The sequence below is a fragment of the Tamandua tetradactyla genome, chromosome 3 (assembly GCF_023851605.1).
Source record: "Tamandua tetradactyla isolate mTamTet1 chromosome 3, mTamTet1.pri, whole genome shotgun sequence".
Lineage (NCBI taxonomy): Eukaryota > Metazoa > Chordata > Mammalia > Pilosa > Myrmecophagidae > Tamandua > Tamandua tetradactyla.
Genome location: NC_135329.1, coordinates 117933801 through 117960908, shown reverse-complemented (window position 1 = coordinate 117960908; position 27108 = coordinate 117933801). Strand labels below are relative to the sequence as shown.

At 34.9% G+C, this 27108-nt stretch overlaps 1 protein-coding gene and 1 pseudogene across 15 annotated transcripts in view; one reads left to right on the top strand and one right to left on the bottom strand.

Moving 5' to 3' along the window:
• LOC143675746 (short transient receptor potential channel 4-associated protein pseudogene) overlaps nucleotides 1–4760 on the top strand; it is a 122110-nt pseudogene extending 117350 nt beyond the window's left edge.
• MBD5 (methyl-CpG binding domain protein 5) overlaps nucleotides 1–27108 on the bottom strand; it is a 524034-nt gene that overhangs the window by 419239 nt on the left and 77687 nt on the right. The gene's annotated exons all lie outside the window — the stretch shown is intronic.

Below are 27108 nucleotides of genomic sequence, written 5' to 3'. Positions count from 1 at the left end.
TGGCTTTGTAGAATAAGGTAGGTAGGCTTCCCTCCTCTTCAATTTTTTTTGAAGAGTTTGAGCAGGATTGGTACTAATTCTTTCTTGAATGTTTGGTAGAATTCACATGTGAAGCCATCTGGTCCTGGGATTTTCTTTTTGGGGAGCTTTTTAATGACTAATTCAATTTCTTTACTTATGATTGGTTTGTTGAGGTCATCCATTTCTTCTCCAGTCAATGTTGATTGTTCATGCTTTTGAAGGAAGTTATCCATTTCATCTACATTGCCTAGTTTATTTGCATAAAGTTGTTCATAATATCCTCTTATTATCTCCTTTAATTCTGTGGGGTCAGTGGTCATTTCTCCTCTTCCATTTCTGATTTTATTTATTTGTAAACTCTCTCTACTTTTTGCCAACCTCACTAAGGGTCCATCAATCTTACCGATTTTCTCATACAACCAACTTCTGGTTTGGTTGATTTTCTCGATTGTTTTCATGTTCTCAATTTTACTTATTTATGCTCTAATCTTCATTATTTCTTTCCTTTTGCTTCCTTTGGGGTTAGTTTGCTGTTCTTTCTCTAGTTCCTCCAAGTGGACAGTTAATTCCTTGATTTTTGCTCTTTCTTTTTTTTTACATAGACATTCAGGGCACTAAATTTCCTTCTTAGCACTGCCTTTGCTGCATCCCATAAATTTTGATATCCTGTGTTCTCATTTTCATTTGCCTTGAAATATTTACTGATTTCTCTTGTAATTTCTTCCTTGACCCCCGGTTCCTTAAGAGTGTGTTGTTGAGCCTCCATATAATTGTGAATTTTCTGGACCTCTGCCTATTACTGATTTCCAACTTCAGTCCTTTATAATCTGAGAAAGTGTCAAGCTTCAATTACATTTAGACAGACATTTATACTGGGTTTGTATGATATCAATCTTTTTAAATTTATTGAGACTTGCTTTGTGACCCAACATATGGTCTATCCTTGAAGATGATCCATGAGCACTTGAGAAAAAGGTGTATCCTGTTGTTGTGGGGTGTAATGTTGTATAATTACCTGTTAAGTCTAGCTCATTTATAGTATTATTCAAATTCGGTAGTTCTTTATTGATCCTCTGTTTAGATGTTCTGTCCATTATGAGAGTGGGGAACCAAAGTCTCCAACTATTATGGTAGATGTGTCTGTTTCTCTTTTCAGTGTTCCCTCATGTATTTTGGATCATTCTGGCTTGGTGCATAAATATTTACGATTGTTATGTCTTCTTATTGAATTGTTCATTTATTAATACATAGCGTCCTTCTTTGTCTCTGTTAACTCATTTATATTTGAAGTTTAATTTGTTGGATATTAGTATAGCTACTCCTGCTCTTTTCTGATTGTTGATTGCATGAAATATCTTTTCCCAACCTTTCACTTTCAATCTATGTTTACCCTTAGGTCTAAAATGTGTTTCCTGTTGACAGCAGATAGATGGGTTCTGTTTTTTAAGTCCATTCTGCATCGGTCTATGTCTTTTTATTGGGGAGTTTAATCCATTAATATTTAGTGTTATTACTGTCCATACAGTACTTTCTTCCACCATTTTGCCTTTTACATTTTATATGTCACATCTAATTTTTCTTTTTACCTTTACCGACAGTCTTCATTTCTACACTCTTCTCCACACCTCTCTCTCCTGTCATTTCCTATCTGTCTCTAGTGCTTCCTTTAGTATTTCTCGCATAGCCAGTCTCTTGGTCACAAATTCCCTCAGTGATTTTTTTGCCTGAAAATGTTTTAATTTCTCTCTCATTTTTGAAGGACAATTTTGCTGGATATAGAATTTTTGGTTGGCAGTTTTTCTCTTCTAGCATCTTAAATATATCATCCCACTGTCTTCTCGCCTCCATGGTTTCTGCTGAGAAATGTACACATAGTTTTATTGGGCTTCCTTTGCATGTGATGGATTGCTTTTCTCCTGCTGCTTTCAAGATTTTCTCTTTCTCTTTGACATCTGACATTCTGATTAGCAAATGTTTTGAGTACATCTATTTGGATGTATTCTGTTCAGTGTATGCTGCACTTCATGGATTTGCAATTTTAAGTCTTTCATAAGAGTTGGGAAATTTTCAGTGATAATTTCCTCCATTAGTTTTCCTCCTCCTTTTCCATTCTCTTCTCCTTCTGGGCCACCCACAACATGCATGTTTGTGTGCTTCATGTTGTCATTCAATTCCCTGAGTTCCTGCTTATATTTTTCCATTCGTTTCCCTAGATTTTCTTCTGCTTGTCAGATTTCAGATGTCCCATCCTCCACTCACTAATCCTATCATCTGCCTCTTGAAATCTGATGTTGTAGGTTTCTATTGTTTTTTTCATCTCTTCTACTGTGCCTTTCATTCCCATAAGTTCTGTAATTTGGTTTTCAAACTTTTGATTTCTTCTTTTTGTTCTTTCCTTGCCTTCTTTATATCCTCCCTCAATTCACTGATTTGATTTTTTATGAGGTTTTCCATGTCAGTCTGAACATTCTAAATTAATTGTTTCAACTTCTGTATCTCATTTGAATTGCTGGTTTGTTCCTTTGACTGGGCCAATCTTCAATCTTCCTGGTATGATTTGTTATTTTTTGCTGGTGTCTAGGCATTTAATTACCTTAATTAGTTTATTCTGGCGATTGTTTTCACTTTTTTTACCTAGGATTTTCTTACTGGATGACTTTGTTGTCTATCTGTTCTTTGACATTCAGTTCAACTTATTCTGGACAAATAAGAATTCTGGTCAAAAGCTTATCAGAGAAATGAAGAAAATGGAAAAGTGTAAATAACTGATTATATAATCCATACATGGGTAGTTAAAAATTTATAACGTTGTGCATTTAAACTCATAAAAGTAATATTTCAATTACTTTTTCTATAATCTCTTGTAAGAAGAAAAGGGTACTCAATTTCCATTCTACTGCACATGGGATAGTTTAAGGTGGCTGTATAACTCAGGGATCCCAATTAACTTTTTTCTTTTTTTTTTCTCCTGCATGGGCAGGCACCCCAATTAACTGTTAATGTTCCAAACATTTACCACATCTGAAACTGCTTTCTTCATATGGAATATTATTTTTCAAGTCTGTTAAGGGTAGCAACAGATTTCAAAAATAATCTAATACACAGTAATGGAATTGATTTTAAAAATGTGTTTTGTGCAGAGTAACTTGTGATACTCACAAGTAATTTGTATTGACATTATACCACATATTTTTGAAACATTTTATAAATGTTAAATCTAATAATTAAATGTTCTCACTCTTTATAAGGGAGGAATGAATTTTAAGCATCTAAAAATGAAGTCTTTCTATAAAAAGTATCACCTTAAAATATAATCTGTATTATTATAGCACTTTAATACTAAGTAAAGCAAGTATACTTTTTACTTACAGATTGTATATTATGGGGATTAAAAAATGCAACCAATAATATAAAATATGACAGGTGGTCAATTGTAACTAAATTTCTGGGCAGTATGATTTATATTCTGTATTTCCTTCAGGAGCCAATGGAGAAATAGCATAAGGGAGTAGTTTTAATTTCTAAAGCAATAAAGTAACGGGAAATTTGATCATTTTCAAATTCTTCTTTAAATGCTCTTTTAATATTCACTGTGCTCTTTTAGGACCTTGAAAATAACTATTTCTATGACAAACAACATTATTGTACCTGTTAAAAATGGTTGCTGAAAACTGGCTTTCTTAATTGCAATCCAACATTTTCAAGCGGTTAGGCATAACTTGGAAATAATGTCAAGCCTCAACTACATTCAGACAGTAGATTTAGACAAAGAGCAATCACTTGCCACTATTTTATTTATACTGTGTTAGCGTCAAATGATTTAAGATGATTTATGTGGACTTTTATGAATTGGTGTTATGAGGCAGCATGGAGTGGTACAAAAAGCACTGTCATTGGAATCAGACACACCTGGGTTTGAATCCCTTCTCTGAGGCATAGTGCCCATGGGACCTTGGCTAAGTCACTTATCTTACAGTCTAAGTAACAGATTTTATATCTATGAGCTCTAATACCTATATGTACCTGGCTTGTGGCTGGCATTCCATTTATTTTTCTTCTTCTTTGTAAATATTTAATCAGATTTTTTGAAAATTAAATATCTTAATTTTCAAGGTATTGTCTTCCAGAAAAAAAAAATGAAAGGCTTTGGTACTGTGCCTGATAGGAAAAACATCAATAATTCAAAATATCAATGCAGATTCTCATCTTGGATTCATTCTTTTTTAAAAAAAAACTATTTTATGTATATGTGTACCACTAAATATACTTTAATATTACTTAAAAAGTACCTATGAAAATGACAGGAAATGTTTCAAACAGATAAAATACAAAATGATTAGAGTTTGGAAAATATTTTAAAGTCCCTGAGTAAACCTTCAGCTTTGAGCTGTGAGCTTCAAATACAGGCCTCTGTAATGAATTTTCCTTCTAAAGATCTGTAGGAGATATAAAGGAGCTATTATATCATCTCAGCCTAGAATGCCAATGCACTTCTGTGATCAAGCTTTGTCTGCGGCTTGTTAAAAATTAAAACTTTAGGAATTGGAAAAACGGCGGGGGCTTCGGAGCCGGTCCTCGCCCCTCCGGTGAACGAGGTGACAGTGGCCGGTACAGACGACCTGACCTCGGTCCCCAGTGTGCCCCGAGAGGACTTCAGGGTGCGCTGCACCTCGAAGCGGGCTGTGGCGGAAATGCTAGAGCTGTGCGGCCGCTTCTTGCGAGGGCTCGGGGACGCGTGACCAGAGGAGATTCAGGAACCCACGCTATGAGATGCACAAACAGCTACTGGGGGAGTGGAGACAATACAGAGCAGCTCCCGGAGCCAAGATGGAGATAAAAGGAACGGCGTACCCCATCCTGGAACGGCTGACTGTCTGGGAGAAAGAGTTCCGGTGAGATCACCGAGGGGCGCAGGCTTTCCTGGGCGGGACGGCAAGCGGCCGGAGTCCCTCCCTTCCTGCTTCCCAGGCCAGCTGGCAGAATTGGGCAGGCGATCCCCTTGGGCCACGGCGGCTGGCACCCCCACCACGCAAGGCCCCCCGGACCAACTGAGAGTTGGGTCGGAAATCCCCAGACTGCGGAGAACAGTGACCAGGGGGTTCCTTCCAAACACGTGACTCCCTGGTCCAGCTGGGAACAGCGCACTCTCCTGGGCTGCGACAGCTGGCGCCCTTCCGCCATGCTTGGCGCCCCGGGCCAACTAGGAAATTCGGTTGGGCGTTCTCCCGTGCTGCGGCGGCTGGCGACCCTCCCCGCGTTCGAACCCCTGGGCCGGCTGGCACTCTTCCAAGACGCATCGGCTGCCGAACCTCCCCTACGGCGAGAGTTTTCCAGAGTTAAAGGACCCACAGCAACTTTTACTGGTGGATCCCGTAGACAAACGTGTGCCATGAGCACCACCTACTGGGCAGGATAAGAAAAACAGAACCCAGATATTTCACAGAAAAATCTTTCAACCTGTGGGGTCCAACACCCAGGGAAATCTGACTAAATGCCCAGACGCCAGCAGAAGATAACGGATCACGCTCAGAAAATTGAAAATATGGCCCAGTCAAAGGAACAAACCAATAGTTCAAATGAGATACAGGAGCTGAAACAACTAATGCTGAATATACGAACAGAAATGGAAAACCTCTTCAAAAATGAAATCGATAAATTGAGGGAGGACATGAAAAAGACATGGGCTGATCAAAAAGAAGAAATAGAAAAAGTGAAAAAACAAATCACAGAGCTTATGGAAGTGAAGGATAAAGTAGAAAAGATGGAAAAAACAATGGATACCTACAATGATAGATTTAAAGAGACAGAAGATAGAATCAGTGATTTGGAGGATGGAACATCTGAATTCCAAAAAGAAACAGAAACTATCCAGAAAAGAATGGAAAAATTTGAACAGGGTATCAGGGAACTCAAGGACAATATGAACCGCACAAATATACGTGTTGTGGGTGTCCCAGAAGGAGAAGAGAAGGGAAAAGGAGGAGAAAAACTAATGGAAGAAATTATCACTGAAAATTTCCCAATTCTTATGAAAGACCTAAAATTACAGATCCAAGAAGTGCAGCGCACCCCAAAGAGATTAGACCCAAATAGGCGCTCCCCAAGACACTTACGAGTTAGAATGTCAGAGGTCAAAGAGAAAGAGAGGATCTTGAAAGCAGCGAGAGAGAAGCAATCCATCACATACAAGGGAAACCCAATAAGACTATGTGTAGATTTCTCAGCAGAAACCATGGAAGCTAGAAGACAGTGGGATGATATATTTAAGTTATTAAAAGAGAAAAACTGCCAACCAAGATTCCTATATCCAGCAAAATTGTCCTTCAAAAATGAGGGAGAAATTAAAACATTCTCAGACAAAAAGTCACTGAGAGAATTTGTGACCAAGATACCAGCTCTGCAAGAAATACTAAAGGGAGCACTAGAGTCAGATACAAAAAGACAGAAGAGAGAGGTATGGAGAAGAGTGTAGAAAGAAGGAAAGTCAGATATGATATATATAATACAAAAGGCAAAATGGTAGAGGAAAATATTATCCAAACAGTAATAACTCTGAATGTTAATGGACTGAATTCCCCAATCAAAAGACATAGACTGGCAGAATGGATTAAAAAACAGGATCCTTCTATATGCTGTCTACAGGAAACACATCTTAGACCCAAAGATAAACATAGGTTGAAAGTGAAAGGTTGGGAAAAGATACTTCATGCAAATAACAACCAGAAAAGAGCAGGAGTGGCTATAGTAATATCCAACAAATTAGACTTCAAATGTAAAACAGTTAAAAGAGACAAAGAAGGACACTATCTACTAATAAAAGAAACAATTAAACAAGAAGACATAACAATCATAAATATTTACGCACCGAACCAGAATGCCCCAAAATACGTGAGGAATACACTGCAAACACTGAAAAGGGAAATAGACACATATACCATAATAGTTGGAGACTTCAATTCACCACTCTCATCAATGGACAGAACATCTAGACAGAGGATCAATAAAGAAATAGAGAATCTGAATATTACAATAAATGAGCTAGACTTAACAGACATTTATAGGACATTACATCCCACAACAGCAGGATACACCTTTTTTCAAGTGCTCATGGATCATTCTCAAAGATAGACCATATGCTGGGTCACAAAGCAAGTCTTAACAAATTTTAAAAGATTGAAATCATACACAACACTTTCTCGGATCATAAAGGAATGAAGTTGGAAATCAATAATAGGCAGAGTGCCAGAAAATTCACAAATACATGGAGGCTCAACAACACACTCTTAAACAACAAGTGGGTCAAAGAAGAAATTGCAAGAGAAATTAGTAAATACCTAGAGGTGAATGAAAATGAAAACACAACATACCAAAACTTGTGGGACACAGCAAAGGCAGTGCTAAGAGGGAAATTCATTGCCCTAAATGTCTTTATCAGAAAAGAAGAAAAGGCAAAAATGCAGGAATTAACTGTCCACTTGAAAGAACTGGAGAAAGAACAGCAAACTAATCCCAAAGCAAGCAAAAGGAAAGAAATAACAAAGATTAGAGCAGAAATAAATGAAATTGAAAACATGAAAAAAATAGAGAAAATCAATAAGACCAGAAGTTGGTTCTATGAGAAAATCAATAAGATTGATGGGCCCTTAGCAAGATTGACAAAAAGAAGAAGAGAGAAGATGCAAATAAATAAGATCAGAAATGGAAGAGGACACATAACTACTGACCTCGCAGAAATAAAGGAGGTAATAACAGGATACTATGAACAACTTTCCGCTAATAAATACAACAATTTAGATGAAATGGACGGGTTCCTGGAAAGACATGAACAACCAACTTTGACTCAAGAAGACATAGATGACCTCAACAAACCAATCACAAGTAAAGAAATTGAATTAGTCATTCAAAAGCTCCCTAAAAAGAAAAGTCCAGGACCAGACAGCTTCACATGTGAATCCTATCAAACATTCCAGAAAGAATTAGTACCAACTCTCCTCAAACTCTTCAAAAAAATCGAAGTGGAGGGAAAACTACCTAATTAATTTTATGAAGCCAACATCACCCTCATACCAAAACCAGGCAAAGATATTACAAAAAAAGAAAACTACAGACCAATCTCTCTAATGAATATAGATGCAAAAATCCTCAATAAAATTCTAGCAAATCGTATCCAACAACACATTAAAAGAATTATACATCATGACCAAGTAGGATTCATCCCAGGTATGCAAGGATGGTTCAACATAAGAAAATCAATTAATGTAATACACCACATCAACAAATCAAAGCAGAAAAATCACATGATCATCTCAATTGATGCAGAGAAGGCATTTGACAAGATTCAACATCCTTTCCTGTTGAAAACACTTCAAAAGATAGGAATACAAGGGAACTTCCTTAAAATGATAGAGGGAATATATGAAAAACCCACAGCTAATATCATCCTCAATGGAGAAAAATTGAAAACTTTCCCCCTAAGATCAGGAACAAGACAAGGATGTCCACTATCACCACTATTATTCAACATTGTGTTGGAAGTTCTAGCCAAAGCAATTAGACAAGAAAAAGAAATACAAGGCATCAAAATTGGGAAGGAAGAAGTAAAACTATCACTGTTTGCAGACGATATGATACTATACGTCGAAAACCCGGAAAAATCCACAACAAAACTACTAGAGCTAATAAATGAGTACAGCAAAGTAGCAGGCTACAAGATCAACATTCAAAAATCTGTAGCTTTTCTATACACTAGTAATGAACAAGCTGAGGGGGAAATCAAGAAACGAATCCCATTTACAATTGCAACTAAAAGAATAAAATACCTAGGAATAAATTTAACCAAAGAGACAAAAAACCTATATAAAGAAAACTACAAAAAACTGTTAAAAGAAATCACAGAAGACCTAAATAGATGGAAGGGCATACCGTGTTCATGGATTGGAAGACTAAATATAATTAAGATGTCAATCCTACCTAAACTGATCTACAGATTCAATGCAATACCAATCAAAATCCCAACAACTTATTTTTCAGAATTAGAAAAACCAATAAGCAAATTTATCTGGAAGGGCAGGTTGCCCTGAATTGCTAAAAACATCTTGAGGAAAAAAAACAAAGCTGGAGGTCTCGCGATGCCAGACTTTAAGGCATATTATGAAGCCACAGTGGTCAAAACAGCATGGTATTGGCATAAAGATAGATATATCGACCAATGGAATCGAATAGAGTGCTCAGATATAGACCCTCTCATCTATGGACATTTGATCTTTGATAAGGCAGTCAAGCCAACTCACCTGGGACAGAACAGTCTCTTCAATAAATGGTGCCTAGAGAACTGGATATCCATATGTAAAAGAACGAAAGAAGACCTGCATCTCACACCTTATACAAAAGTTAACTCAAAATGGATCAAAGATCTAAACATTAGGTCTAAGACCATAAAACAGTTAGAGGAAAATGTAGGGAGATATCTTATGAATCTTACAACTGGAGGTGGTTTTATGGACCTTAAACCTAAAGCAAGAGCACTGAAGAAAGAAATAAATGGGAGCTCCTCAAAATTAAACACTTTTGTGCATCAAAGAACTTCATCAAGAAAGTAGAAAGACAGCCTACACAATGGGAGATAATATTTGGAAATGACATATCAGATAAAGGTCTAGTATCCAGAATTTATAAAGAGATTGTTCAACTCAACAACAAAAAGACAGCCAACCCAATTACAAAATGGGAAAAAGACTTGAACAGACACCTACCAGAAGAGGAAATACGGATGGCCAAGAGGCACATGAATAGATGCTCAATGTCCCTGGCCATTAGAGAAATGCAAATCAAAACCACAATGAGATATCATCTCACACCCACCAGAATGGCCATTATCAACAAAACAGAAAATGACAAGTGCTGGAGAGGATGTGGAGAAAGAGGCACACTTATCCACTGTTGGTGGGAATGTCAAATGGTGCAACCACTGTGGAAGGCAGTTTGGCGGTTCCTCAAAAAGCTGAATATAGAATTGCCATACGACCCAGCAATACCATTGCTAGGTATCTACTCAAAGGACTTAAGGGCAAAGACATAAACAGACATTTGCACACCAATGTTTATAGCAGCGTTATTTACAACTGCAAAGAGATGGAAACAGCCAAAATGTCCATCAACAGAAGAATGGCTAAATAAACTATGGTATATACACACGATGGAATATTATGCAGCTTTAAGACAAGATAAACTTATGAAGCATGTAATAACATGGATGGACCTAGAGAATATTATGCTGAGTGAGTCCAGCCAAAAACTAAAGGACAAATACTGTATGGTCCCAGTGATGTGAACGGACATTCGAGAATAAACTTGAAATATGTCATTGGTAACAGAGTCCAGCAGGAGTTAGAAACAGGGTAAGATAATGGGTAATTGGAGCGGAAGGGATACAGACTGTGCAACAGGACTAGATACAAAAACTCAAAAATGGACAGCACAATAATACCTAATTGTAAAGTAATCATGTTAAAACACTGAATGAAGCTGCATCTGAGCTACAGGGTTTTTTATTTTTTTTACTATTATTACTACTTTTATTTCTTTTCTCTATATTAACATTTTATATCTTTTTCTGTTGTGTTGCTAGTTTCTCTAAACCGATGCAAATGTACTAAGAAACGATGATCATGCATCTATGTGATGATGTTAAGAATTACTGAGTGCATATGTAGAACGGTATGATTTCTAAATGTTGTGTTAATTTCTTATTTTTCTTTCTTTCTGTTAATAAAAAAAAATTAAAACTTTAATTACTCTTGGTGTCTCAAATTAGGCAAGATAATTTCAAACAAAGATTTCTTTAGATATTGCTAAAAACAACAGAAAAAAGTAGATTTTAAGTATGGTAATCTATCTTAAAAGCAAACAAAACAAGACTGATAATTTTGACAATCAATTGGCCCAAAGTAATGTCTAAACCAGTAGCTCCTCAAACTTTAATATGCATCACAATCACCACCTAGAGGGCTTATTAAAACACAGACTGCAGAGACCTACCTCCAAAGTTCCTGACTCATTAAATCTGGAGCAGTTCCTTGGAATTTCTAACAAGGTCCCAAGTAATGCTGATGCTGCTGACCAGGACAGCACAGCATGCTTTAAGAACCATTGATTCAGGTATTCTCAAATCTTATACTTAGTTTTCTTTAGTCTGAATAACCTTACATTTTCTAGACCCAATTCATGCATTTATTCATGCAACTACTTCCTGGTCAGGTTCTGTTTAAGGTTCTAGGACAAAGTGACAAACAAGATAGACAAGATTCATGTTCTCACAGAGTTTAAGTTATACTGGTAAGGCAGACAATTAACAAGTAAATAAACCAGAAAATACTGGATAGTAGTAACTGTCATAAACAGAATTTTAAAAAAAATGACAGAGTGATTTCTTTAGATTTGTTGGTGGTTGGAGAAAACTTCTGAGGAGTTGACATTTAAGCCGAGACCTGAGTAAAAGAAGCCAGCCCCCCCCCGCCCCCCCAAAAAAAGACTAAAAGGAAGAACATTCTAAGCAGAGAGAACGACTTGTGTAAATGTCCGCATGCAGGAGAAAAGTTAGCTTGTTCAAGAAATAGGTCAATTTGAGTTACAAATAAGGGCAGAAAGGCAGTCAGGGGCTAAATCATTCAAATAGGGTCCTTTTGGCCAAAGTAAAATTTGGAGGGTTATATGTGGGGGAAGAACAACAATGTACCCATACTTAAAAATGCTGTCATTAGAGTACAAATAATGGATAATGCAATTATTCTGTTGGTATTTCTCAATAAAGAAAGATCTCAACTTATAAATTATAGAGTACAACTTCCAACTGGTCAAAGGATGGTACCAGTAGCATTGGGCAATATAAGAACTATGGGGCAGTTTGGGACTTCACAGGCTTGGAAGTCTCTGTCACTTATTAGCCAACCATATGATTAATGGCATGTTCCTTCAGTTCTCTAGGCTTCACTTTTCTTACCTATAAAAGGGACAGAGTGTCTTCAAGAATTGTTATGAGGAGTAACTAAGGTAACGAATATAAAACACCCAGTAATTTTATAGATATTTAATAAATAATATTTATAATAATTATATTCTAGGTCAGTTTCTTCTGCTCTTAGAGATATACTCATCAGCTGAAAATAATCAAGGATTGAAACATGCTAGGTATTCAAAAAAAGCTTTTCTCTTGAATCTGAATTCCCACAAGTTCAATTTTCCAATGAGCCCATATTAATATGTTTATATATGAATGTTTAAATACACCTGTACCATAGCAAATCAAAGAATAATGAGTATTTATCTTAAACCAACATGTAATATGTCGTACACCAAATAAATACTGCTCCATTCAAAGTACAGGATTACAGGACTATAATTGTTTGAAATAGCTTTGAAACTCCTCCACTAGAACCACTACAGGAATCAATCTAAAAGCCCCACAAAAGTCTACTGCTTTTGAACGTTTGGCATTTTTGGTCCCCAAACAAACAAAAACTAAAACCTTGCTCATCAGATATTACTCTGACAGTTGTTTGTAAAATTCAAATTTAGCCTCAAAATACAACTGCTAATTAATTCAGTAACATTCAAAATAATGGCAAAGGCTCTAAAGACACCTAAAGAGTTACCAAAGTGTTTAAGTAAAGCAATATCACGGAAATAAGTACATAGTTTTCCATATAATGACTTTCTAAGAAAAGACACTCGTTTGGATGGATAAATTTCAGTTTGCGTTTGCAATTTACAACAAAATATACATCACGTGAATATGCACAGGATGGAGTGAGACTGAGAGATTACCTTTAGGAAAATGGTCCAATGGGTGTATTCTTTAGGAGACTGATAAAGATGTGATAGAAAAGAAGTCTTGCTCTTGCTTTTCTAACTTCTTGGCAGTAATACTCCATATTCTTTCTTCCCAGATTCAGCTACTTTATTGCTCTAATTATGGTAAAGTATTTCTGATACCTCAGTGATTAGCAGTAAAACCACTGACTTTTCTTATGAAAAGAAGATTGAGAATGGTAGAGAGGGGTTAAATGGAGGATGCAAAATTAAAGAGAAAGGTGAGATGGGTAGAAAAAGATGGGAACTTAAATCCATTTACCTCCAAATAAATACACAGCTACAAGTGGTAAAATGGAAAAAGATTTAGGCAGAGCAGTTTCTAGGGTCTAAAGTTACCAGGGTCTGGTGAAGCTAGGAGAGGCAAGAACCACTCCACCCCAACCCAGCATCCTATATGCTAGGGACCTGAGCCTGATAGAATTCCCACTCTCCTTGCATGAGTGTGAGAACTGAACCTCAAAAGCTTATGTGAGGGCTTCAGTAGGCCTACATTTACGTTTGGGAATGGGTTAGAGTGGGGCCAAGGACATACATATACTCTAAAAATATTTTCCCACGGAAACAGTGCCTAATTTCTATATACTGCTAATGTTATATCTTACATAATTATGATTTTATTAAATGGACATAATGCAACACCATGCATCCATGATGCCAAACAAGTCTTTCTATAAGAAAACAGATTCTGAATAACAAAATTGATACATAAATTAGAGACTGCCTACATTAGTCTCTAGGTTGATGGGGCCTCTCATCGTTAACAGTGATTACCAAATAAGCGTTTCCACAGTCACTCTACAGTCACATGACTAAAACCATTAATGGTCCAAATGATCTCTGGTGAGATTCAAATTCTTTGGAACCAGTAGAATTTCTGAACTTTTTTTTTTAATTTTAGAAAAATAATATAGTGAATATACTGAATACTGTATAACTTCCCCAGCAGGGTCAGAGGAAGCATCCCAAAATCACACACATTAATATTTCTGCAGTGAAATACAGTAATATTCACATATGAGAAATACAAAATCCATACATAGCCTCACATGACTTCAGCTCTAGATTTGCCACTGAATGAGGTTGGTTCAAGTCAGGTTTTGCTGCCTAAACCAAATATTTTATTTTTACAAATTTTTTTTTTACTTAAGAAAAGTTTTTTTTACCCCCAATTTTTTGGAGTTCAGAGTTATAGATAAGGGACTACAGACACTTATAAGGGTATCTGTAAATGTTACTTTAATCTTCTAACATCCTCACATGAATAATCTCTGGTCACCTTTAAAAAGGAAAATGTAGGGGCTAAGGGATTAAAATAAAGTTTTTAAAAGTCCTGGATATCAGTAATTGATCTGCCTCCCGAGAATTTTTGTCAGTGTTAAGAGGTTAAGATAATGGGGGAAGAGTGTGGTTTTTCTTGGATGGGATGTTAGAAAATGTCATTATTCAAAGTATACGATTTAGATTAGCTTTTCTGCTACAATCAACAATAACTACCAGTAATAATGATTATAATGATATGGGGACCTTTGCTTCACTCTGGCTACAATAAAACTCCCATTCCTTGTTTCTTCATACTTGAATGAATGCTCCAAACCTAGGCAGTGTTGCACATCTCTGCCCTTATTTGAGTATTCACAACCTGCACAGACCAACTCAGAGGATGCTATCCCAGGGTCAAAAAGCCCAAATTGTTCTGCCTCATTCCTACTGAACCCTCTGGTACCAACCACCTTTTATCTCAGTAGTTGAAATCAAAATACTTCTGCTTTCATGGACTTCTCTGACTTCAAATTAGATTTCAGCTTCTATTGTTTACAAATTTATATTATCCTCTGGAGAGTAGCTAAACTCTGGCTAAATTCTTTGTTTGCTGAAACCTTCATTATCTGTCACTGCTTATCAGCCTAAATCAACTTTAGTACCTGACTACTCTTTACCTGCACTACTCTGTGCCAAAGGTAGCAAAAGAAAGCACTGTCATGCTTCTGAAAGAACTGCTTCACAGTTATAAAATAGTCCACCCCCTGTACTTTTTCTTCTTTCCTTATACTCCTTTCCCATCAACCTCCTTAATCAAATAAAATGGAAATCATTAGCAAAATGTTTCAAAAAAGGAAAAAAATGTTTTATGTGGACATTAGATTTCAGTGCCTTTTCATAAAACTGGTTTTTATCATGGAAGAACCAGTTTATTACTGCTTTCCTCCCTCCAAAGAAAAAAAGGGCAAATATAAAGAAAATGAAAAGCATTTAACATGACTCTTTAAAAAAACCACTGTTCTTATTGTTATGCATTTTAACCAAATACATAAGGAAAAAATGATGGCAACAAGGAAATATTAACTGGGAAGGGGGTGGGGGTTACTTAGAATGTTATGTAGAAAAATGGCCTCAGAAAAAATCAGCCACGACCAAAAGAAAATGGCAAAATAGTCTATAAATAGTAACAAAATACCCTGTATTTACATAATGGCTTTCTTCCAAAGAATTCATGGTGATGTATTTTTAAAAGTCAAGACAAGTTAAAAAAATATATAAGAGCAAAAATAAACTAGGCTTGAATCACTCAAAGTATATGATAATCACATAATAAAAAGGAAGTACTTGGTCCTAAAAAAAAGCAGAACCTGTTAAAGATATTGCATCATTTACAAAACAAAGACTTGGCCCAAGTTTTTCTAAAAGATCAATATAATGATGGAAAACCTATACTGAAATAATGACTTATAAGTCAGGAACAATGTACCAAAATATTTTAAAAGCTGTATTTTAAAAGGGAGAAAACTGGGATAGATATTACTTTAGGCCTGTCAAAATCGTTTTTTTGCTTGGATGACTATTATAATAATATTTCTTTTACATGTCCTTGTTTGGAGGATATTTTGAGTTTTAGTCTATTATAATGCCAATGTAAAGACGAATCTTCTAGTTAGACATGTCACAGGGAGTTAGTGGCATCCCTATATGAAGAGAGAAGTATGAAAAAGGTTAAGTTATTTGCCCAATATTGTGGGTAAAATTGTTCCCCACAAAAAAGGTATGTTGAAATCCTAATCCCAAGTACCTGTCAATGCAACATTATTTGGAAACAGGGTCTTTGCAGAGATGCAAATTAAGATGAGGTCATACTGGATTAGAGTGGGTTTTCATCCTAGACATAGACACACACACAGAGTGAAGACAGCCTCCTGAAGACAGAAACAGAAACTGAAGTCAATACAGCCACGTCTCAAAGAATGCCAATGATCAGAAGTTATGAAGAGAAAAGGAAGGATTCCTCCCTAGAGCCTTCAGAGGGAGCATGACTCTGTCTACAGCTTGATTTTGGACCTCTGGTCTCTAGGACACAACTACATAAATTTCTGTTCTTTCAAGCCTCTCAGTTTGTTTTGGCAGCCCTAGGAAATTAATACATACAATACTAATGGTGAAGCAAGGTAGAGATTTTGGTGTTTGACTTCGGGTCCAATGCTTTCATATACAACATAAATCTTGGCTCTACAACATAAAACTAAGTATTAAATTGGAAATAAGCAAAACATGAGAGACTTCATAAAATATTTCTATGTCAGGTTTTCAGTTTTTTTAAGCAATCCTTTATCTAGGGAGAAAAGTCTCCTGGGAGTGAAAATATGAAGAATACAAAAATATTTTTAATAAAGGTATAAACAATGGATAAAAAGGGAATTATTTGGATAAGGGTAGGGTTGAATATTCAAGATAGTGACTGGAATGTACTATTTCTTATTTTTGGATGAAATAATATTAAGTGAATTTTATAAATATATGTTTTAGTTTGCTAGCTGCCAGAATACAATATACCAGAAACGGAATGGCTTTTTAAAAGGGGAATCTAATAAGTTGCTAGTTTACAGTTCTAAGGCCAAGAAAATGTCCAATCAAAGGCATCCTGGGAAAGATACCTTGGTTCAGGAAGGCCAATGAAGTTCAGGGTTTCTCTCTCAAGTGGAAGGGCACATGGCGAACACGGTCAGAGTTTCTCTCATCTGGAAAGGCACATGGTAAACACAGTCAGGGTTTCTCTCTCATCTGCAAGAGCACATGGCGAACACAGCGTCATCTGCTAGCTTTCTCTCCTGGTTTCCTGTTTCACCAAGCTCCTTGGGAGGCATTTTCCTTCTTCATCTCCAAAGGTCGCTGGCTGGTGGACTCTGCTTCTCTAGGCTATGTCATTCTCCTCTGTTCTCTTTAAATCTCTTTCATTCTCCAAAATATTTCCTCTTTTATAGGACTCCAGAAACTTATCAAGACCCACCCAAATGGGTGGAGACACATCTCCCCTAATCCAGTTTAACAACCACTCTTGATTGGGAGACATCTCCAGGGAGATGATCTAATTACAGATTCAAACATACAGTATTGAATAGGGATTATTCTGCCATTTTATGAAATGGGATTTTGATTTCTAGGGTCCAGACATCCTTTCAAATCAGCACACTATACATAATCAACTTTTGCAGGGAACTATGTGTCTTGTTCTCTTTTATAAATTTCATTTTTAAATTTCTCTCTGAAGACTCTTAGCATTCTGGTTCTGGCTGCAAGTTTAAATAATGTACCTATTAAATTAATGACATCACTTTCAAAAAAAGCAGTTACTTCCATTCTGGATGGTTTGTATTTTAGGATACTTGGAATTTTCCCACAAAAGTATGAGTTACAGTGCAGTAGTAGGCACTATGTGAAAAAAGCAGAAGGGTTAAAGCTATGATTCTGGGGCAGTGATGTTTTCAGAAGATAACTCAGTTCTGGAGTTCCCAGAAAAGTATTAGTCATCCAAGTTTGCACAAAACCATTTGGGAAGCCTTCTGACTGGGTGCCACCTTGGGTTGCTCTGTAATATAGGGTCCATTTGTAGAAAGCACACCACAACTTGGAGATGTTCCTACCACCTCTCTGCCCTCCTTACTCTACTCTCATTTCTCATTAGGGCCAGGAAGGTTGTTTTGCTGTGAGGAATGGGATGTAATTCCTTATCATAGTTGGTCTCACTTGGCTCCAAGTTGCTCCACTCTCTATGACAATTCAAGGCATTTTTGATTCTTGTGACATGTCTCTGGCTTCCAGGAAGCATGGTAAGGGAACAAGGAACATAATTTACATTGGAAATATCTGTGCACAGATAATTAGGAGTTAATTGCATATATTCTTCATGTGTTATTTATTCACTCATTCAACAAATACTTATTAAGCTTCTACTATATGCCAAGAACTACTGTAAATACTGGAGTTACAGCAATAAAAAAAAAGTCAGGCAAGACACCATCCTTACAAAGTTTTTTGTTTTGGGGGATAGGAGGAATGATTGAAAGGTACAGTAAAAGAGACAATAAAAAGTTACCATTTATTGGTTTAACCCCTTTTACATTAAAACTTGTTTGATACTGATTTTGCAAATTGCTTCGCTCCCTGTGAGACTTTTGTACTGAAATATACTCTAAAGAAAGTATGGTCTTTGGGGCACATGCATTATCTTTATATTTAATATAAGGACATTTGAAACATTTTCCACAATTAGAAGTTGCAATTACCTTTCACATTTAATCTTAGTTTATTTTATTCCATTTAAGAAAACATATTTTCTCTTCACATCATAGAAGAACTGTATTACAGAAAAATTGGAATGCAGAAGGAAAAGGCCCTAATTCTAGTAACTTAATTCAACCACTCCATATATTTTGGTACAACAACTTCTATTTTCTAATGTTTAAATAGTTATATATTTATGTAGTTGCAATCGCAACATCAAAAAAGTTTAAATTCCTTTTACTTAAAAGTTTTATCTTAAGTTTTTTCATGACTTCCATAATTTTGGTTTACTTTCAAACCTAGAAGGTCCAAAAATTAGCAAAGCAGCAGAATGTGTACTTACCTTTCTCCCATACCATCTAAAAACTTTAAAATGGGAAAAAGTCTATTTTAAGCCCAAGTAGTCTATGGATTGAGCATCAATAGAAAAGATTTAAGCCTAGACAATGTTAGATTCAAAATCTGAAAAAAAAATCTAATGCAAGATTTTTTTTTGAAAATCACCACTACATATAGCAAAATTTTGTGTAAACATTACCATAAACTTTGCCATTAGATTTGTGGTTGAATACAATTAGTGAGAAAAATTAAGGAAATCACTTTTTTTCCCACAATAAACAGTTACTTAACAAATACTAAAAATATCAGGTTCCAAATATAACCGTAAAGTTCAGAAAACTAGAGAATCACTTAAAAAAACAAATTTATTCAAACTAAACTTCTGCTTCTTTCATAGTCCAACATGCATTTTTTTTTGAAGTTAGCAAAACTTATCTATAGAAGACATGTCTGAAATTAAATACAAAATATAATAAATTTCCATATAAACTAATCTTCTTGAAGGGCTATGAGTTTAATACATCTTTTTCATTTCAAGATATAAATGTTCAACTGGACCACAATTTATTCAGAAATTTATGTGGCTATGTGCATGCGATGTAAAATTGACAAGGGAGAGAAAGATTAACCACCTGCCCCTAATTAATACTTCCAACAGACCATCACCTTGATCCTAAACTTCCTTTACACATTAAGGTTTTTCATGTGATTTTGTTTTGTTTAGTAATTATAAAAGATCCACTCTTTTATTTAATGCCTTTCCCTGATAAAGAAATATCTAAAAACGAAAAACATAGTTTATTACATTATCTAGTTTAATGGATTTGGGCCCTAAGGAAAATAGGCAAAAGCAAGTTTTTATGGGAAGGAGAGTGAGTACAAGCAGAAGTGAGATGGTGATACAGAAGATAGGAAGGGGCGGCCACTCTGATTTGAGAATTACAAGTATCCAGAAAATATTGTATCTCTGTATAGGACCACTATCCAAAAAGATTCTATAAAGCTTTATTTTCTCTACTTTGTATCATCAAAAGTGACTATGCTTCTCCAACTGCAACAAGATCCCCAGGGATCTATGTTGCTAACACTACTGTCACTCTCTAAAACATTTGAAAAATCACCAACATAAGACAGGCTTAACGAGGTTGGGCCAAACTGAACGCTGGGTATTGCCAACACAAAGGCAGTGGTTTTGGGATTGGGGAAGAGATGCAAACTAGTCACAATTTTTCCAAGATCACAGGTCAGCATTTTATTAATTAGAATTGGCTTATGTGGCAGTTAATAATTTTGGATACTTAATCATTTCAATTTTGTTTTGAAATTTTTAACAATATTGACCAGGAAATATATTTAAACAGATAGTCAAAATGAAGAGAGAAGGCCATAAAACTACACAAGAAGATCACTACCTTTGACAGAGGAAAGTTAACACTATTAATTTTTTTTTTCTAGAGAATGTCTTAGAAGGTTGGGTATGGGGTCATTTCTTCTAATTTTTATAGCACTACTTATCTCCATGAACAATTACCACAATTATTTGTGATGCTAAAAATAAAATTAACACTCTTGCTCTTTTATGATATTAAATTTTCCAACATAAGGACAGGATTATTGATTAAAGTATTATTCCAAATTATTTTATAGGTATGGTATCATCTATGTGAAGCTACATTTGCAATTAGCATTGACCAAAAGAAGTTCACAACTACCAACAAAAAGATTATATCTGTAATGTAGAAATCAGATATAAAAGGGTAATGATAATGTATACTTATACCAGACTATTTAAGCAATTATAGAAGGCGCATCAGTCATGTGATCTTGTTATATAATGGTATATCTGTGATGATTATATGGTAGGACTTCATAGCTGGAAATAGCAATCAAAATTACTACACAAGGAAAAGAGGGTTTTAGATAATTTCAGAATGACATACAGCAGTAATCCACAGCCATGAGAAGTGGATCTTACATAATCCATAGCAGATATGGCATATTTGGTGTATATACAGACCTGATATATACAGACCAACCCTCTAGTCTTCAAACAAACAGAAAGCTGGTAAAATACTATACTGACTTGACATACAAAAGTAAACAAGCACCCACTGAATATATAAGTCATCCAGCATACAATTTCAGAATCTAGTTAGAGTACTGGAATCATAGACCTGAGCCAAGTATGTTACTCTGTCATAATCAGTCATTAAATTTGAAAGAACCTTAAGAATCACTTGGAGAAATATGCTTACTCATTGTTAAGGAAACTGATGAGTGCTGATAAAAGAGTAGAGAGTATCCAGAAAATATTGTATCTCTGTATAGGACCACTATCCAAAAAGAGTCTATAAAGCTTTATTTTCAGGCTCTAAAGCACCAGATCTGAAAAAAGATTTTCCCAAATATATAAAAATCTGGTTCCTATAAGCAACTCAAGAGGCAGGAGGATAGAAACTGACCTTGGAGAAGATTAATTTCCTACAGAGTTGTTAAACAGCTATATTTATTTGGCTTTGACAATCTACATTCCACATGTTGGAAAACCTTGGTAGGTCTAATGCTGCTGTGGAACCTGGCAGAGTTCTATAATCTAGTATGCAAAAAAAGGGGGCATATACTTGAATTAAGCTTTGACAGTCATTACAAGACTACATTTTATTAACCTGTTGCTCACCTCACCCTCATGCTATAAAAGTTCAGACTTTCTTCCAAAATTGTTTTAGAGTAAGCTGAAATTGTTTTATATAATCTCATTCCTCTCAGTCTGAATCAGAATACCTCTTCCTTTATTTTGAATTTAAGTAACAAGAATGATTCTTACCCATCCTTTTATCTCAAGTGCTTCATACACAGCAGGGACTGTTTTTGAACCCCACACACTTTGAACTACAGCCCTCTTGGTTTAAAAATGTCTAGAATTCTAATTCTTAATAGAACAGCCCAACCATAGTACAGAAAACAAAAATCTACTTTTATATGTTCTTCCTTTCACTGACTTCAATTTCTGAAATCCAAAGTTTAGGTCCTATATGTCTGAGGAAGCAGATTGCCTCATGGCTACTTAAATTTTTGTTCCAAAATAAATTATTCCTTATGATCTGCATAGAAGACATCTTAGGGTTCTGACCATATTGTGGCTATTTAATTATACATTGAACCAAATAGGCTCCCATTAAACATTAATAACATAACTGAGTGCCAACAAAAAAATCACCATTCCAATACCATGTAAATGAATTATTTCCATTACAATGTAAATATCGCATCAAACAAAAGGCATACTATTAAGAGGTACCCAGAACTTACAAGATAATTGTGTGCCTTTACCAGGCAATGGGCTAACAGAGCAATTAGTTTGAAGAGCTTCAAATATAAGCACAGATTTTATAAAGCATAGGTTGTCAAATTTTTTTCTGTAAAGGGTCAGATAGCATTTTACACTTTGCAGGCCACTTACTGTAGCTGTTGTATAGTCTTTGTTTTTACAACCCTTTAAAAATGTCAAAAACATTTTTGGCTTAAGGGCTAAACAAAAACAGGCTGCAAGCCAGATGAGACCCGTGGGCCATAGTCTGTTGGTTATAGAATTAGTTATAATTCTATAACTAATATAGAATTAGTTGCCTTTTGCCTCTATTACACTGTGATAACATATTCACTTTAATATTTCCACTACTAGTTCAGTGGCTCGCACACAGCAGCCATTCAAAAAAATATCTGATGGATGAATGAAGAAATGAGTGAATGACTCAATGAATTCTGTTAGAAGTCCAAAAACAGAATTATTACTATGCTTATCATTAGTACTGCTCACCAATAGCTGATTCTTCCCTCCTATGCACATAGAAGACTTCCTAGCCTCCTTGTGACTGGACATGTGACTGGAACATGTAATTGGAGACATTACACCCTCAGTGGCTCTTTGTTTTATTTGCAGCATGGGGAACAGTGATGATTGAGAAGACGGCTGCTCTATTAGTTCCCTAAGTGACTTTTACGAGCAAAGATGGTGCTGACCATGATGACCGTGCAAGGAGAACAAGAAATAAACCTTTGATGTTTTAAACCACTGAGGCTTGGTGGCTGTTTCTATTTCATAATATAACCTACCCTGACACTATCATTCATAATCTCATCTGCAGGCTACAAGCAACCTGTTTAAAACACACAGTTGGCTGCAGTACAAAGCAGAAAGAGAGGAGCACTTTTATCACTCTGCTAAAAAATCAAGTATCTTGAGTTTTCAAACTAGTTTAGACAGTTGATCTAGGGTTAATCACCAAAACTTTGTGATCTATTTTCCTAATCAGGGTAGAATAATCAGGACAATTACTTTCTAAAGACCTTACTTGTAGGCAAATTAAGAAAGCAACTATACAGATGTTACTTACAACTGAACAAGCTGGCTAACTGCTAGTGGCTCCTGATATTCTGCACACTAGTTATTTTGATTGCTAACACATTTATATGGAAACTGAATAAAAAACTGGGTAAGATTTTCAAGTTGCAGATCTCTAAAGTATTTACATTCATACTGGGATAGTGCTTTCTGATACATTTAACTGAAATATAGAATGATATTTTCAAAAATCACTATATTAGAGAAATTGCACAAATAAAATTGTCTAATTAATTATTTAGCTTAATTTAATTAGACTTAAAATTAATCTTGAGACCACTCAAATAATCACTGATTGAGTATAGATCAATAATTATGGTCTAGCTTATTTTACTGAAATCCTCAGTTGAGGCTCTCACATTCAGTGCATATCATATCCCCATAATATATTTCCAAATGACTTTTCAGCAATTACTCATTTAAATTTTGATTACATATAAGGCAATTTCAATTTTAATAGCACTGACAACATAAAGTTTTATTAACTACATTTTCAAATGAAGACAGACATTCAATAGTATAAAAGCAATTCAAGTAAGGAATCCCAAGCCTTTAAGGATTCAAGTCCAATACAGTCTGGCACATAGTATGTGCTCAATAAATATTGGTTGAATTAATGAATAGAATTTAATCTAATCCAGAAATAAGAACCCATGTAAGACTAAACATATTTCTACAGATTTTTAGAAAAAGATAGTAGTTTTGACCTTTACTGACAAGCCATCAAATAATAACTCAAATACCTTTCTTCTATCAAATCTAAATAATTTCTAGCTATGGTTTAAGCTGTTTTATTTTTACTTTTTTTCTACCTGATCATATTGGAATGCACATTCGAGTTCACTGTACACACAAATAAGCTGGAAAATACTGAAAACTATAAATGAAATTGATATCACCAATAATTTACCAATTATTAAGGATCTAGTCTAAGGGATTATCTAGTTGGGGCCAAGTAAAATCTATTCCAGAAATGAAAGGATTATTTGATATTAGTGCATTTATTAGTAGAGTAAATAAAAAGTAAATTGATCAGAAATATCAGGGAGGAGATTAATTTCTTAATAAATATGCTAAAAAAATTTTCCAGCTATTTAGAAAAATATCAGCTTAAATACAACCTAAGGTATTTTAGATTAATTAGAGCATTAACTAAAAAACTAAAGTCTAGATATAGCTACAGATATATATATTTAAACAATTTCTAGAAAAGAATTTTCTAAGCTTATTATCAATGGAAAAAGAAAAGGACTTTGTTCTATAGAACTTTAAATTTACATACATTAAAATATATCACAAACAAAGGGAAAAGGCAAGCAACATATTAAGAAAATAACAGTTACTACAATATTAGCCAAAGGTCTACAGATTTAATTTATAAAGCATTTATGCAAATTAATAACAAAAGCACTAAGAACCTAACAGAAAAATGGAGAAAGGATATGAAAATAAAATTACAGATGAATAAATACAAATGGTTAAAAAATATTATAAATATGCATTTTTAGTATTTATTATGTAATTATTTATTATTACTTAATACATCTTAGTATTTAAAGGAAAATAAACATGAACAATAAACTATTATTTTCAATCTTTCAAATTAGAAAAATTTCTATAAAGAATTGATTTGGTAGGCCTTTATGGGAATAGGCAGTAATGGTGGGAGTGAAACACACAACATGTTTTAAAAATATTTCAGTAATATGAATAATGTTCATCTTCTACGATCTAACTATTCCCTTTTATAACAAGCTACGCTCCGCTTCTCTGAGAATAGCCTTCCACTCTTCTCTCTCATATTCACATCAGTCATATTTTATGCTATGTGAGCCCCTTTGGCCAGAGTATCTGTTATACACAGAGGATGACTGATGCCAGGGGAGTCAATCCACTGATTAAACTAAGCCAAATAGATTCCCTATCACTGGCATTAGGATTCAGAACAAGGGGTCAATAACAGAAGGCAACATAATGCAGGAATGGCTATGTTAGGCTCTTTTGCAAAAAGAACCAAGTAAGTCAGTGCCCAAAAAGAGAGAGAGGGAATAACTGGATGCTCACAGAAAATGAGAGATGAACCACATTGTCAAGCAAGAGAGAATCCTGATGATTTTCTTGCTTCTGACTGTAGTTTCATATAAATCCTGGCTGTACTTTCTGCTCTTGAAATACTTCTGTAGACTTCTAATAAATTACTTTGTTTAAATGAGCTGATGTGGATTCTGTAACATAGAAACAAATGATCCCTAAAAGGTATGTAGCTATTACAGATTTGTTTAAATAATAAAAACAGAAATAATCCAAATGTCTGAAAACAGAGAAAAGGAGAAATAAATTAGGCACACCCACTATATGGAATTATGAAAGGACAAATAATGAAACTTATAAATAATATTATTGACAAAAAATGCTTATGATCTAATAGTAAATGAAAGGGGCAACATATAAACCCATACGCACATGTTATCTGTAGGTACATAAACTAATATATTAAATTATATTAAATGAAAGGGGCAACATATAAGCCTGCATGCACGTTATCTGTATGTATATATAAATTTAATTTTGACTCTACTTAAAAAAAAAATAAATACAAAAATGTTAACACTGGTTATCTTTGGGTAGCAATTTTTCCAAATTTTCTTTTAAAAGCATATTCTACTTATAGAAGAATAAACAAAAACCTTTTAACAAATTTTATCAACTTTACCTTGGAGAAACCAAATAATCAGTGATGGAATTTCTCTTTGCCAAGTATTTCAGCTAATAAACAAGGAAGGAAGAATAAGAATATCACCTTTTTGCAGCAATCCTTAATGAAACAATAATTTTAGGCAATGATCATAAATGTCTGGTGACAATGCATTCATATACAAAGCCAACCAGCCATTATGTGCTTTGTAATAGAGACAGACAAAATAACCTACAAAATATTCTTGCCAAAAAAAAAAAAAATATATCAAACTTGAATTTAATCAAGTCTCCAAATCAAGCCTACCAAATTACAGAAAATGCTGGGAGACAAGGAACATGAAACAACACAATGGGAACGCAATCAGCAAAACCCAGATCATGGTGAACTTTAGGGATGACCCAGTTTCTCCAGTAAATTGCAGGGGGAGAAAGAAACAGAAAGACAGAGAAAACCTATAGATTCAGAAATACTTAAGAGATACATCAAACAATTGCAATATATACAAAATCTTATTTACATCCTGACTCAAACAAACAACTATATAAAGACAAAACAAACAGATAAAACAACAACTGAAAAAATTCTGAAAATTGATATATGATAATTAAGGTCTATTTCTAACTTCTGAAAGTATAATAATGGAAAATATTGTGGTTATTTAAAACTGAGTGCTTATCTTTAAGATAGGCATATAGAAATATTTATTGATGAAAAATGTTTTAATAGCTTGATGTCATAGCCCTTTAAGGATAACTGCTTCTATTTCTCTTAGGCCAGGCTAGTGCTTTAGTAAGACAGGCCCTGGAATGACAGTCAGGCAAGAAAGAGAGGTACAGTAGGCAGGGTTGGTACCCACTGGGGTTTCAAACAGCATTGATCAGTTTTTTGCCTGAGCCTCTGATTAGCCTTGTCATTTTTTGCCACTCCTCAATATGTAAACTTTTCTGCTATTGTCACTGATAGCCTTTCTTAGTTGCCTTATTCTATGCTGGGCTACCTCATTGAGCTCTCTTTCCAATAATCCCTTCCTGCAAATATTTTCTACCACACCTCTATTCCTGTTATTATGTTAATTAAAAACCTTCCATACCTGGCAGATGAGTGAAAAATATGGATTAAAAATAAACAAATATTAGGGAGAACAAAGGTTAAGATAAACTGACTAGATTGAAATACTAGCAGTCAATGAGAGGGAGGGGTAAGAGATATGGTATGAGTTTTTTCTTTT